We start from the raw sequence: 15,718 nt of genomic DNA, 5'->3' as shown, positions 1-15,718 counted from the left end.
GGGTTGACAGGGCCCTCGACTGTGTCTGTCCCCTTTCCCACATTTCTGCTGTCACCCCTTCCCCTCCCTCCTCGAATACAATATGTTTCCTCTTGTCCTCACCTTTCTCCCCACCAGCCTTCACATTCAGAGGATCATCCTTCACCATTTCTGCCACCTCCAATGTGATGTCATCATCAAACACATCTTCCCCTCCCTTTCAGCATTCCAAAGTGACTGATCCTCCATGATATCCTGGCCCACTTCTTCATGAGATTGTGAAAGGTGCTATATAAATGCAAGTCTCTTTTTCTTTCTTTCATTGCAACACCTGGCATGTCTGACAGAAACAGCTTTACACAGTGTATGCAAACAAAATAAATAACTAGGATTATTCTGGGACTATAATTAGAAGTGACCTCTCCACTTATCCACAAATAGAAGTTGGGTGGAGCTGCTTTGAATCAAAAATGGGACATTTAGAAATCTGGTTGATAAATTCACTAAATGTCTGAAAAGTCTGAACGGGAAATTGAAATGTCAATTTTTATGTCACATAGTGGGCTGAATTTTATTCGGGCGCCGGTGGCACCCTTTAAACTCAGCGTGGTGCCCTCATTCAGCGGCCGTCAAGGTACTTCCTCGATACTTTATGCGGGGGCTCATTTAAATAGTGGGGGTGGAGCGCCTATCCCCGATGACGTGTGGGGGCAGCCGCCACGTCCCGGCAATGACGTCCAGTGCCGCCGCGCCATTTGTAAAGGGCTTTAAGCCCTTACAAATAATTATAATTTTTAAAGGGAAAATATAATTGATTTTTATGAAATATAAAAAGAAGTGATGGAGGCCCTTCCCCAGCCTCCACAATGATCATTTCATTGCCTGGATTGATTTTTCAATTGCCCGAACTTTCCCCCCTACCTTCAATCTTTTGCCTATCAACCCCTTCCCACCGTCCCCACATCCAATAAAAATTGACTTACCCGCTCCTCCACCCCTCCTGCTCTGAAAAATTTTGTTCCTCCCCCCTCCCCACCAGGTTCTCACCTTGAAACTCCGTGCGGAGTTCCAAAGGCGCACGAAGGCCAAACGGAGGCCGTAAAATCGGAGTGGGAGGGCAGGTAAGTTATTTTGCATACATTTATTGGCAATCTGCACATGGAGATGAAGGGCTCTCCGCCAGGCGGTGGGGGGGCAGCACTGTGGTTCTCCCACCGCCGATAATATGCGGCGGGCCCTTCTCGATGTCGCGGGTCGAGGTGGGCCGATCCCTGCAGAATTTTACCGGCCCCCGCGCTGCAACCCACGGCATCGAGGGGCCGGTAAAATTCAGCCCAGTTGGTGGAAATGAATTATGTTAAGAGAAATACCTTCAGAATTTACAAATAACATTGCCATTACAAAAAATGGCTTCAATTATTGGCCTCTGAAAATAAGATTTCATGTGTCTGCTTGTTCATTAACATTTGTAGCACAGCTGACTTGTGAGGATTTGCTCCAGCCTTTTAGTTTGCCCAGGCTGTTATATAAAATGGAGCATTATGGCCTGAATTTTACTGATTGGGCGGTCGACCCGACATCAGGCGGAAGTGCGGGTTGGCAGCACACACACGGGAAGGTGATGAGACTTCATATAAGATTGTACCAGCGAGGGCCAACTAAGGGCCAGCAGGTGGGAAGCCCAGCCAATTAATGGTGGTGGATGGGTCCTAGTGCCAGCAGCTCGCACGGAGGTGACATTGCTAAAGGCACAGTACTCAGGCAGGCTGAAGACACAAGTAAAAACGCGGGGATCTACAGCAACGGATACAGCGGAGGAATAGCTTCAGAATTGAGGATGGGCCACTCCACGATTCAGTGATGCCTCCATGGAGATGCTCCTGCAGGCAGTCAAAGAAAGGAGAGATGTCCTGTTTCTAGCAGATGGGAGGAGGAGGTCAGCAAGCCTAATGAAGAAGGCCTGGCTGGTGGTGGTAAAGAAAGTCAGCAGCTGGTTGCAAGAACCTGGATCTAGTACAGGAAGAGATTTAATGACTTGCGGTGGTCTGGAAAGGTGAGTGGCATTTAGAGTTATGAACTGCAAGCCCAGCATGAATTAAAAGGTGCTCATCAAATGTGAAGCCAGGTGGTAGACCCATGCAGGAGGCAACACCTGATATCAACATCCACATTGAAGCACTCAGTTCATGCTCACCTAAACCCCATAGTCAGTGATGGGTGAAAGCTGCATTGAGGTGGCTGAATGGTTGCCTCACCATGCCATCCCATCAGCACGGTGCTGCACATTTACAGAGCCTCAGAGTGACCAGCACCAATCTATCAGCCATGAGACAGGACTAACACTGCATATGTCTGTGTTTGTAGGTGAAGCACGTTCAGAATGGATGGACTGTCAGTGAATGATCAGTGGAGTGCCTTTCATCGCCATGGTGATACTGATGGAGAAGGTGGTCATGGACATTGGATGAGTTACGGCAGGGCAGCTTGTTGCTGAGGGCATTCAGTGGAAGCTGTGGGGTGTGAGTAAAGAGATGGTTATAACCATCCTTCCCTAGACCTTGTGTGGGCTGTGGCAACTGTGTGGACCTTTAATGCCACTGGAAGCTCCTTATCAAGGTGAGGCACCAGGAGCTGGTTGAAGGAGCAGCTGTTTCACTTAAGTCATGTCTTCATCAGGGACAGCAGCAGATGAGGAACAGACCAGGGCTCCTGCTAAACTGGAAATCTCAGAGGATGTAACGCCATCTCAGGACACTGCGTCACTTTATTCCAGTGCATCCTCCACCAGCGCAGACACACTCACATCAGTGGCTTTGTTGCACGTGTACAATGGTGGCACAATCTGGTGAGCACTGTACAGACGTACAGGAGGCAGTAACGGAGACTGTGACAGGTGTGGCCACGTCCCCTCGGAGGAGTGAGATGTGGCCCAGCGATGCTTAGCTCCATGCAGATGGCGAGCCTCAGGTGTCATCAGCAAGCAGCAAATGCTTCAGCAGCAGTGTCAAATGTGTGAACATCTGTCAGAGTTTCCAGGGGCAGTGCAGTTACATGTGAAAATGATGGAGCAGTCCATCGATGCTGTGAGTGGCTTAATATTTCTGGCATGTGAATACAGGGTGTACTCCACTGAAACCGTGGTGACCCTCATGGAGAGACACATTAAGCATAGCACTGAGTGGCTACAGGGGTTGAGCATAGACCTCCATAGCGTAGCCTCATTCACAGAGCAATGGGTGGGTGAGATGGACCAGCCACACACCTCCCTATTGCCAGGAGCTGAACCACTCCAGGCAACCATGGGGGTGCAAGTGGATCCTGAAAGGGCTGAGGATGGGCAGACTGAAGGCAATGGGGGTTCCTCTCAAGGCACTTTGATAGCTGCAGGAAGATCCTTGGCCCCTTTGACAAAGTAGCCAGGCACCTTTGTGAACAGGAAGAGGTTCAACTCGCTCAATGTTCAAGTCGTCTGCGACCACCAGAACTGGATCATGCTTGAGGTTTCTGGGAAGCTGCCATGACTCCTACGTCCTTAGACAGTCCCAATTGCCTCAGCTCCTCGAGCCACCCAAACATCTTCATGGCTGAACTGGGCGACAGGGGGAATGCAGTGATCCCTGTATGAAACCTCAACACACAGGCAGAGGACACATACAACCACTGCCATATGAATACAAGGGCCACCATCGAGCAAACCATTGACCTTTTGAAGATGAGGTTTAGATACCTCGATAGACCCTTCATTATTCACCCTCAAGAGTATCCAGCATCATTGTCATCTGCTGCACATTGCACAACCTGACACTCCAGAGACACTCCAACCTCACCTCAACAGGTGCCAGCCAATAAAGATGGTGCCGCTCCCAGGACAGTGACATGTGTGACAGGGAGATTTGCGACTTTGATCAGAAGATGCTTCACTTGAGGACAGTGCAATGGACAATCGAACCAAGACGTTCTCTCCCAGAGGCAGCCTTGCTGACCTTTCCTGAGAGACCCTTACCATCCCTCTCTGCCCATCAGCACTATATACCAAGGCCTTCTGTCTGAAGGACTGCTACCCGACCCAAACCCGACAGACCCGCCGGCATGTGTCGAGATCGGGTCGGGTCGAGTCGGGCCCCTCTTCCGGGTCTGGCTTTCAGGCTCGGGTTGGGTCAGGCAGAGTTCGGGTTGTGCTCGGGGAGCTTCCCAGTCAGAAAGTAAGTAAAGGGATGGTCGAGTGGGCTCGGGCCGGGCCAAGTGGGGTCGGATTCGGGTCAGGTCGGGCTCGAGGCGAAATTGGAGGGACTCGGGTTGGGTTGGGCTCAGGTCCACTGTGGATTGGTCAGGTTCAGGTCGGGTTCTTTTTCCCAACCTGAGCAGGCCTTTACTTCTGTCAACACAGGTGCTCATGAGGCTCTCTATTTTACATACCAACCATCTATTTGATTCCACATCTGGTCTCTGTCAACTGTTACATAAAAATAAATACAATGCATGTCGAGATCTTCAACTCTCATTAAACATTAAAGGCTTCTGCATTTAACAAATTATCACCCAATGAAACCCCAAGTATTAGTCCATATATTTGCATGTTTGCTTATGGTCACTTCTGCAGGGTCCTCTCCCTGCACCTGGAGTTGATGTGGGGCAGACTGCTGATTTCCTTGCTCTGGTGCATGAGATGGCCGTGGCCTGTGTCCGCTGGGTGCCTGAGCCCTACCGGGGCCTGGCACATTCTGGGCCACCTGTATCTGTGCAGGGACTGCCTCAGTCATCAGCATACAGCATTAGTGTCACTTTCAAAGGGCCAAGCATCTTCCTGCAGCTATCAAAGCGCGTTGAGAGGAGCCCCCATTGCCTTCAGTCTGCCCCTCCTCAGCCCTTTCAGGCCCCACATGCACCCCTGTGTTAGTGACCCCCTGCACCTGGGGAAATCCAGCCATGGACCCAAAGCCGACTGCCTCCTTGGCCTGACTGCCTAATTGGCTGTGAGCTTGATATATTGGCCAGCCCGATGGTACATGGCATCTGTAACCTCCTTTATATAGTGCTGGGCTATTGGCTGAAAGATGCTACATAGATCTGCAGACGATTCCTGGAACGAACCAAAGGTGAAAAAGTTGAGTGCCAATGTCACCTTTAAGACTACAGGCATTGGGTGTCCAACACTTCCCAAATTGGCACTAACCCCTGCTCCAGCATACCACACAGCTCCACCACCACCTCCCCAGGGAGACACAGTCTTCACAGACATTGATGCTCGGACATCTTCCTGAAGCTGAGCCTGACAGTACACGCCTTGAGCTGGGTGTTGCCTTCTGTGACCATGAGGCTGCCCTCTTGACCCCTTGCGCCCACCTTGTCCATATCCAATGGCTTCCTCAACCTTCTGGAGCTCCCCTGGCTGCTGCACAGGTGCTCCATGTGACTGCATCCCCATCTTTTTGCCATTCCTCCTCACTGGAGGAATCAAAGTCTGAAAGCATTGACCCCATGTACGGACTTCTCAAGAACCTTGTCCTGGTTCCAGTGGCCGCTGTGAACCTGAATCTTTCCACTAACAGCACTTTACTTTGACCCTGCCCTCTGCAATGCCTCCAACTTGATAGCATCGCTTCTTGAAGACACAGCCTGCAGACAGCTTCGCAGTATGGCTGCCGGTTCCCTCCACAATGCAGCTTCCACCAGATCTCACCTCATTTGTGTAGGCGAGACTGTCAGCCTCCGTGCATCCCATGCGCCATTGGCAAAACTAGAAAAAGTTGGAAAATACCTGATGATTGGCTGTGTAATGGCCTTAATTGTCTGCCTGCTGCCAATCTGTCAGCCACTGATCCATCCTGCCGCCACTTCTGGTAAAATTGGTTGGTGACGGGAAGACATCGGGAAGCCAGCCCGACGCGGGCTCACACTATTTTACCGGCGCACGACCTCCATTCCCACCTCCACAGGGCTGGTAAAATTCTGCCCTATATCACAGTTTAAATCGTAAAATTATTTTTAAAAAACCCTTTGTCAGCAATGTGTAGTTGACTTTTTGACAGCTTCAAAGATGGCCACAGACCTTTTAAGTTTAATCCTTGGGCTGGGGTGTTCATCTCCAAAGCAAACAAGCACTATATCGTTCTCTCACCACAAAATAATCCCTCAGGTTGCACACACTTTTTTTGCCATGCACTTAAATAATTGCATTCTCTACACAGAAGTTGACATTATTAATGCGCTTTGGAATTTCAGATATTTGAAAACAGTCTTTTTCTCAAAGACAAACCACATCACTGTGCAATTGTTCTTGTATCTAAATGCTTGTGAAGCCAAGCCCTGCATTTAACTCATCCCTGTCACTGGTGGTCTCTCTAGGAACCGGTGTTTAGAAAGCCACATCCTTCTGAAATTTTTTTTGCCTGCTGAGCAGACCCCTCCAGGATAAACTTTTTTCTCTAGAGTAAACTTATTTTATCATCAGTGCCAATTGCTGCCATTGTAACTTTGTATTAATGAATGAATTAAAGGTTTTCGCCCACTCTTGTTGATGGTGCTGGTTTCCAAACAGCCACCATATGTTGTAACCAAAGCTCTTGGCAAAGTTTTCCCATGTGTTCTATTAAAGACAGAAGATGCTGAAATAAAACATTATTAATGGAAACAATCTGAGTGATTAAAAGCAGATTACTCATCCTATCATCTCCATCAGATAGCTCTTACCACAGCACTACTCTAGTCCTGTGTCAGGTGTCCCACAAGCTGTTATGCTCAAGGCTAGCCCATAGCCGTGAAATCAACCTCTTTTTGTCATAATACTTTATGACATCTACAACATGATAATGGACACATTACATCTGCAAAATTTATGTGGACTTGAAAATACCAATGAACTGCTAGTGTGAACAGTATACGCATGGCTGGCACAGACAGTTCTGGTGTGTTGCCAGAAGTAAGTTCCCTTATTCTAGCAATGTTCCAATAAAGTTGAGTATTAGTTTGATGGAACTGGGTGAATTCTTGTAAAGAACAAAGCAAAATTGATTTGCAAGGAAGGTCTCAGAGATAGACTGACAATACTAGAAAAGAGAAAAAAATTACTCCAGTTACTCATTTGTAAAGGTTTCCAAAGCTCATAGATTTCACCCAAAATATTGATCCTTCTTTTGTGTTTCCAAATGCCGAGGGATCTGCTGTGTAGTTCCTGAATTTTCTGTCAAAAATATTAAAGCATGTTTTTGCCCAACTTTTGTGCAGTGTTTCAATTTGTATGTGTAATATCTTGACAACTTTAAACACAGGTACAGAACAACATACCCTAAAACAGACCATCACCCCAGTTCCCATTTACTTCATGACAATAACGTCCATTTATGTAGTGTCTTCAACATAGTAAAAACGGACCAAGAGTACTTTACATGAATCTTATCAAGCACAATTTGACACCAAACCACATAAGGAGGTATTGCCACAGATGACCAAAAGCTTGATCAAAGGCTGTAGCTTTCAACGAGTGTCTTAAAGGAAGAAAGAGAGGTGGTGAGGCAGAATGATTTAGGGAGGCAATTCCAGAGCTTAGGGCTAGACAGCTGAAGACATAGCCGCCAATAATAGAACAATAAAAATCTGGGATGTGTAAGAGGACTGGAGGACCGCAAAGATCTCAGAGGGGTGTAGGCCTGGAAAGGGAAAGAGTTTAATAAAGTCTGGTTTGAAATAGCAGCTGAACATTCATCTAATTCTTAATGTCATTCTGCAGATGCTTTATAGCTAATCCACCTTCGCATCAAGAGAGCAATAGCGCACTGACTGCACATTTTGCATTCTCATTTAGTTAGTAAATAAACATTACTTCTACTTACCTGAGATTGCAAGAATCAAAAATGAATCCAGGGCTGTACTGCCCAGTTCACAAACTGACACTTGGAGAGTCAATTTTAATGACATTGCATCTTCTATGATGAAAATGAGACCTTTTAGCAACAGATATTAATACTTGGACAATTCATCACTTCTGTTTGGATTTTATTATTGTTATGAGTTATCTGTGTATATTCACAGTATCAAAGGAATATATTCCAACCACGTTCTGAATTTGATATTTCTCCAACAGGTGCAATTGACATCCACCCTCCATTTTGGAGAGAGATGTCACTGGGCTATCAGTCTCTTGGGTATTTGTGTGACCATTTATGGTATTTAGAGATCCTATTCAGTGAGGCGCCATCTACAGGGGATCTGTGACATCTGTGAGCAGAGCAAGCAACATCATGTCTCTTCATCCAATCCGATTGAAGAATCCTCACTGAGCCGTGCAAAGTCAGCGGCAGTAGCATTGTTGTTCTTTTATGGATAGTAATTCAGAGGCCTTAACTAATAATCTGGAGACGTGAGTTCAAATTTCATCACTACCATTTCCACCACCTCCAGTGTGATCCCACTACCAGACACATCTTCCCTTCGCCTCCCCTGTCAGGACTCCGTAGGGATTGTTCCCTACGCAACATCCTGGTCCAATCCTCCATCACCCCTGACACCTCACCCCCTTCCCATGCAATAGCAGGAGGTGTAATACCTGCCCTTTTACCTCCTCTCGCCACACATCCATGGCCCCAAACACTCCTTCCAGGTGAAGCAGTGATTTACTTGTACTTCCTTCAATTTAGTATACTGTATTTGCTGCTCACAATGCAGTGACCTCTACATTGGGGAGACCAAATGCAGATTGGGTGACCACTTTGTGGAACACCTCTGCTCAGTCCAAAAGCATGACCCTGAGCTTCCGGTTGCTTGCCATTTCAACAACCACCAACAACAATCCCCCCCCGCACCCACCCCCCGCCCCGCTCTCATGCCCACACTTCTGTCTTTGGCCAGCTGCAGTGTTCTAGTGAACATCAATGCAAGCTCGAGGAGCAGCACCTGATCTTTTGATTAGGCACTCTACAGCCTTGCGGACTCAACATTGAGTTCGACAATTTCAGAGCGTGACTGGCCTTTTGTTATATTTTTCTTTTTTTTTTATTATTTTCTTTTATTTTTTTAACCATGTGCCTGTCTTTCATGTGGACAGAGCTGTTCATTATTCTGCCATTAACACTCTCGCTGGATTAATGCTTTGTCTTTCACCACAAGCATTAACACACTCTTTGCCTTTGTCCCACGACAGCTTTGTTATTTAATCTCTCCTGCCCTCTGCCCTATCACACACCTTTGCTTTTGTTCTCTTCCCCGCCAACGACCACACCCTCCCCCCTCCCCCCGCTTCACTTGCTTAAAACCTAATTCTTGTCTAACCTTTGCCAGTTCTGATGAAAGGTCACAGACCTGAAACGTTAACTCTGCTTCTCTCTCCACAGATGCTGCCTGACCAGCTGAGTATTTCCAGCACTTTCTGTTTTTATTTCAAATTCCACAACAGGTAAGAAATTTAACTTCAGCTAATTAAATAAATCTAGAATTAAAAATAAACTATTATCAGTATTGGTGACCATGAAACTACCAGATTGTCATAAAAACCTAGCTGGTTCATTAATGTCCTTCTGGGAAAAAAAACCTGCCATCCTTACCCAGTCTGATCTATATGTGATCCCAGACCCATAGCAATGCAGTTGACTTTTGACTGCCCTCTGAAATGGCCCAGCAAGTCACTCAGTTGTCAACACCATTTTCTCAAGGCCAGTTAGGGATGGGCAATAAATGCTGGCCTTGGCAGTGACGCCGACATCCTGAAAAAAGAAAATAAACCAGAAATGTAAAGTAGAATATTTAATTCAATGTAAAACCATTTTCAGAAAGTGAAATACCGTGCTGAAAAGAAAGATGGAATTAAGAGAGAGATAAGAGACTTAGCTTTTTAGAAATTTCCAATTATAATAAAAATCAGAATGAATGAGGCTCCAAACTTGTAAAATTAAATTTTCAATGCCAGTGGGGTTGTTTGGCAATAATTAAGACTTATCACACCGTTAAAAATTCACTTATATCTGAACTCCTTGCGAGTTTTGATACCACCAATCTTAGCTTTTCAACAAATGCTTCCACGTTCAGAGGAGAAGACAGCAAATAACAAGGGGGCGAGGATGACTACCAAAGCAGATCCCAATGTCTTACAAATTCTGACCCCTTTTTTGAGATTGGGAAGCAACAGAAAGAGAAATAAGAGGCACGGCTCCAGCTCGGAGTTTGTACAGCAACTTTTTTGGCTCCACTCCGCAAAAGAATTGCAAGTGATCACTAGATCCATGCTGGCTCTTTTGGGGAGGGCTATTTGTTGTTAGGAGGATGTGTTGCTGACACCTTTAATGTCTGCAAGAAGAAGCTGTATCAGGACCCTTAGAACTTGAGTTATGAAGTGCTTTATAGAGAGAGAGAGGGAGAGAGATACAGCACTGAAACAGGCCCTTCAGTCCACCAAGTCTGTGCCGACCATCAACCACCCATTTATATTAATCCTACATTAATCCCATATTCCCTATCATTCTCCTACCACCTACCTACACTGGGGACAATTTACAATGGCCAATTTACCTATCAACCTGCAAGTCTTTGGCAGTGGGAGGAAACTGGAGTACCCGATGGAAACCCACAGGATCACAGGGAGAACTTGCAAACTCCACACAGGCAGTACCCAGAACCGAACCCAGGTCACTGGAGCTGTGAGGCTGCAGTGCTAACCACTGTGCCACCCTGTTCAATTGTGCAACTGTTCACTCCATCCCACTCTGACAAGCAGAAACATAGATCTATACACTCCAAAGAATTTAAGTAGCCAACTTGAGAGCAGTACACTGAGTAAACCGTGGATTTCAATTGAACAAAAGCAAGTGCAGGTGGCACAGCAGGAGCAGGACATACCTGACCACAGATCATTTTGCCTGCATCCCCAGCTGATAAGGGCAAGGATCCTGACTTGTGATGCCTAGTTTTTAAAAGTAGGATTCATTCAGAGTATGAGAGATCATTAGAATCATTGAGGAATGTGGCTGGGAGCTTTGAACACAGTGCGAAGGATTGCACAACCCATATGTACAGTGTTCTCATTAGAATAGGAAGTATGCCATCATCCTTGGAATGAGTGGTGGCTTGAGGAGCATTGCAGCACAACACCTGGTGGAAGAGGCTGTTTTGGGAGTCTTTGCATAGAAGTATAGAGGTTTACAGCACAGAGGGAGGCCATTCATCCCATTGTGTCTGTGGTGGCTCTTTGATGAAACAATCCTAAACTAATCCCACCATGATCTCTCCTCATAGCATTGTATCTTTCTCTGCTTCAAATATTTACCCAATTTCCCTTTAAAATATATTTGATTCAGCCATTCAATAGCAAAAAAATTCTATACTTTGGTACTTTTAAACTAATGGCCCCTCCTTAGTGACTCACTATCCCAAGGAATTAGACTTCCCCTATTCACTTTGTCAAAACTCTTCTTAATTTTAAAAATCTTGATGAAATCTCTTCAGCCTTCTCTGCTCTAGGACTTAATTTCTCAAGTCCATCCTCATGACTACAGTTTCTGATCCCTGGCATCATTCTGATGAATCTATGTTGACTGCTTCTTCTTGTCCTGAAAGTCCTTGGGACGTGTTTGTGACAGTAATGTAGGGATCCTGCCCACTGGTATCCTCCTGTGCTGAACTTGCCGGAGTTTGTGGGGGCTAAATAAAGTGCATTTTCTCCAAGTCCTTTGTGTGCTTCCAGAAGCCAGCAATCAAATTCAGAAGTAGGTGTCAGCCTTGGCTCAGAGGTAACATTCTTAACTCTGAGTCAGAAAGTTGTAGCTTCAAGTCCCATTCCAGATACTTGAGCATACAATCTAGACTAACATTTCAGTTCTGTACTGCAGTGTCTGAGATGTCATCTTTCAGATGGGATGTTAAAAAAAAGCCCCATCTGCCTGCTAAGGTAGATGTAAATGATCCCATGGTCCTCTTTTGAAGAAGAGCAGGCAAGTGCTCCCCAATGTCCAAGCTAATATTTATCCTTCAGCTAAAATCACTAGAACAGATGGTCTGCTCATTATCTCATTGCTGTTAGCGGGAGCTTGCTGTGTACAAATTGGCTGCCGCATTTCCTTCATTACAACAGCGACTACCCTTAAAAAGTATTTCATTGACTGTAAAGTGCTTTCGAACATCCGGAGATCGTGAAAGTTCTTTCTTCTCTCTTAATATGAAACACTTTTCCTTATTAGACATGTTTCAGGCTGTGCCTTGTTGATATGTCACCTGGTCACATCTGTGTCAGTTTTTTTGCCAAGCTGTGCTTCTTGGCTTCAACAACTAAAGAAAGAGTCGGGCCAATTAGGGACTGTAAGGGTAACCTGTGTGTGGAGGTGGAGGACATTCGTATGGTTCTTCATGAATACTTTGTATCTGTTTTCACAAAAGAGAGGAATGAAGTAGACATTGCAATCAGGGAGTGTGAAATATTAGATGAAATTAACATAGTGCGAGAGGAAGTATTAAGGGGTTTAACATCTTTGAAAGTGGATAAATCCCCAGGCCCAGATGAAATGTATCCTAGGCTGTTAAGTGGAGCAAGAGAAGAAATAGCGGAGGCTCTGACCATTATTTTCCAATCCTCTCTGGTGCCCAAGAACTGGAGAACAGCTAATGTTGTACCATTGTTTAAAAAGGGAGAAGGAGATAAATTGAGTAATTACAGGCCAGTCAGCCTAGCCTCAATGGTGGAAAAACTATTGGAAAAATTTCTGAGGGACAGGATAAATCTTCATTTAGAAAGACATGGATTAATCAAAGACAGTCAGCACAGATTTGTTAAGGGAAGGTCATGTCTGACTAACATGATTGAATTTTTTGAGGAGGCAACAAGGAGAATCGATGAGGGTAGTGCATTTGATGTCATCTATATGGATTTTAGCAAGGCTTTTAATAAGGTCCCATATGGCAGACTGGTCACAAAAGCAAAAGCCCGTGGGATCCAAGGCAAAGTGGCAAGTTGAATCCAAAATTGGCTCAGAGGCAGGAAGCAAAGGGTAATGGTTAATGGGTGTTTTGTGACTGGAATGCTGTTTGCAGTGGGGTTCCACAGGACTCAGTACTAGATCCCTGGCTTTTTGTAGTATACATCAATGATTTGGACTTGAATGTAGAGGCTGTGATTAAGAAGTTTGCAGACAATACTAAAATTCGTTCTGTTTTTGATGATGAAGAGGAAAGCTGTAGACTGCAGGAAGATATCAATGAACTAGTCAGGTTGGCGGAATAGTGGCAAATAGAGTTCAATCCGGAGAAGTGTGAGGTGATGCATTTGGAGAAGGCTAATAAGGCAAGGGAATACACAATAAAAAGTAGGATACTGACAAGTGTAGAGGAACAGAGGGACCTTGGAGTGCATGTCTACAGTTCCCTGAAGGTGGCTGGTCAGGTAGATAAGGTGGTCAAGAAGGCATACCAGATACTTGCCTTTATTAGCTCAGGCATACAAGACAAGAGCTAGGAGGTTATGCTGGAATTGTATAAAGCACTAGTTAGGCCATAGCTGGAGTTATACATGCTGTTCTGGTCACCACACTGTAGGAAAGATGTGATTGCACTAGAGAGGGTACAGAGGCGATTTACGAGGATGTTGCCTGGACTGGGGAATTTTAGTTCTGAGGAAAGATTGGACAGGCGAGGGTTGTTTTCTTTGGAACAGGGGAGGCTAAGGGGAGACCTAATTGAGGTGTATAAAATTATTAGATAGAGTGGACAGAAAGGTCCTCTTCCCCTTGGTTGAAGGGTCCATAACCAGGGGGCATTGATTTAGGGTAAGAAGTAGGAGGTTTAGGGTGGATTCGGGAGAAATCTTTTTCAACTGAGGGTGGTGGGGATCTGGAACTCACTGCCTGAAAGAGTGGTAGAGGCAGAAGTGTTTATAACATTTAAAAAGTACTTGGAATTGCACTTGAAGTGCTGTAACCTACAAGGCTATGGAACAAAAGCTGGAAAGCGAGATTAGGCTGAATGGCTACTTGTCGACTTAATGGCCTCCTTCTGTGCTATAACTTTCTATGATTCTATGATCAGTGATCAGTCTGTAAAGGGACCCTGTGTCCCCTATGAACCAGAGTGGAGGGCTGAAATTTCAGGGGGAGGCCGTTTGAAGGCAAATCTGGAGCAACTGGTCCCAGCGTTGGGCCCTGGACTTCCTTCCAAATACTGGGGTTAGGTATATTTTCATATTGTAGTCAAGCACCTACACTATTTACAGTGCCAACAGGGTTCCCACCTCAGCTGGGGACTCTAGTTGTAGTTTAATTCCACCTGTATTATCAGCCTAAGACCTTCTCCAGATCTTTTACTGCTATTGCTGTTATTTGAAACCAAATTCCCACTTTTGGGAATACTTTGACACTTAAATCCTCCCAAGGTCTGTAGCAACCCTGGACACTGGGGATATCCAGACGGCCTTTGTGCCCAAGGGTTGCTGCTGTGGAAAAGGCAGAAAATTGAATCTGTCATTGCTACATTAAATTGACTGCCGCTCGCAGTATTCAAACACAGACATATTCGTGAACCAAGTCTGAATCTCCTGTGAGTCATAAATTCAAATTGAATAGCTTGGCTGTTTAAACCTATTAATCAAACCGCTAGTGTTAGATGGTCCCCAACCAAGTATAGTGACATCTTCCAGCCTGTGTGTACTTGAGCACAGAGTCAAACTGACCAAACTGAATAGAATGATATTTCAACAGAATGGTGCCAAGGATTGCTTTGAGACGTAATACATTCGGCATGTCCCCTTTTGCATCCTGAGCTAACATGAATTCCTGTAGCTTGCAGAATCAGCCAACAAAAACCATTTCTCCTGACTGGGCCTTGCTAACGTACCTCTTGTATGTTAATCAATCGTATCCACAAATAGGATAAATATTGCATGCATTGAGCACTCACAGGGTGTCTTCTCGTTATTTATTCCATAAATAGGAAACATAAAAGAAGCATAATATTTTGAATGGAAAAGACAACATATTCTAATTTAATAGTTATCCTTGTAAATTTTTTCATTATTTCTAGAAGAAGAGAACCATACAACACAGAAGGAGGCCATTTCGCCCATCTTACCTGAGGAGGCTCTCGAAAAGAGCTACCAATTTGAACTAAAAGTATAAAAGCCTGAAACAGAGGCCTGAATCTTAACCTTCAAAAATCGGGGTTTTGAGATCAGGTGAGATGTTAAAACTTTAAAAATCTCAAACCTGCCTCCAACCCACCCACTCCCAGGTTTAGCAGAGGCAGGGCAAAGGGGAGGCAGCCAACCCACTCCCAGGAGATGAATTGGCCTCTTCAGTATTTTAATGAGGCTCATAGCCTCTGATTTAACCTTTTTTACAGGCTTAACCCTGGCCAGACGGCTTTCCCAGGTCTCGGGAAGCCCAGAAGCTGAAGAGAGGCGAAGATAGCTTCGGGAGAAGGTCAGTGCTACCCCACAGCCCCCCAAGCTCTCCATCCCACCCTGCCCCCCCCCATCCCCAGTCAGACCCACTTCACCATACACCTTCCCCCACACCAGATTGGGGAACAGAACCCCACTCCATGGGGTCAGGGATTGGGCCAGGCCCCACTAGCAGCAACAGGCAATTTGGCTGCAGTTCTGACCTGCTCCAGAGTGTTCCCTGCCTGACTGGAAGCCAAGTCTGTCAATCAGGCTGACTTCCTGGAGTGGAAGCTGCCAAAGCAAAACTGTACACACTGAGGAGCCAAACCTCCATAGCATAAAGGGAAACCCGAATATCCCCCCCCACCCCCTGCCAATGCAGTCCGACCC

General features: G+C 45.6%; 1 long non-coding RNA gene across 1 annotated transcript; it reads left to right on the top strand.

Annotated features, from left to right (window-relative positions):
• The first annotated feature begins 1,023 nt into the window (after positions 1–1,023).
• LOC137371754 (uncharacterized) lies at positions 1,024–15,361 on the top strand. The gene is made up of 5 exons (XR_010975282.1): positions 1,024–1,100; positions 8,060–8,335; positions 9,306–9,367; positions 14,968–15,118; positions 15,286–15,361. It is a non-coding gene; the product is annotated as an uncharacterized lncRNA (long non-coding RNA).
• Positions 15,362–15,718: the final 357 nt, after the last annotated feature.

This window comes from Heterodontus francisci, chromosome 7, assembly GCF_036365525.1.
Source record: "Heterodontus francisci isolate sHetFra1 chromosome 7, sHetFra1.hap1, whole genome shotgun sequence".
Classification (NCBI taxonomy): Eukaryota; Metazoa; Chordata; class Chondrichthyes; order Heterodontiformes; family Heterodontidae; genus Heterodontus; species Heterodontus francisci.
The sequence above is the reverse complement of the archived record's forward strand: the minus strand, read 5'-3'. Positions and strand labels throughout refer to the sequence as shown.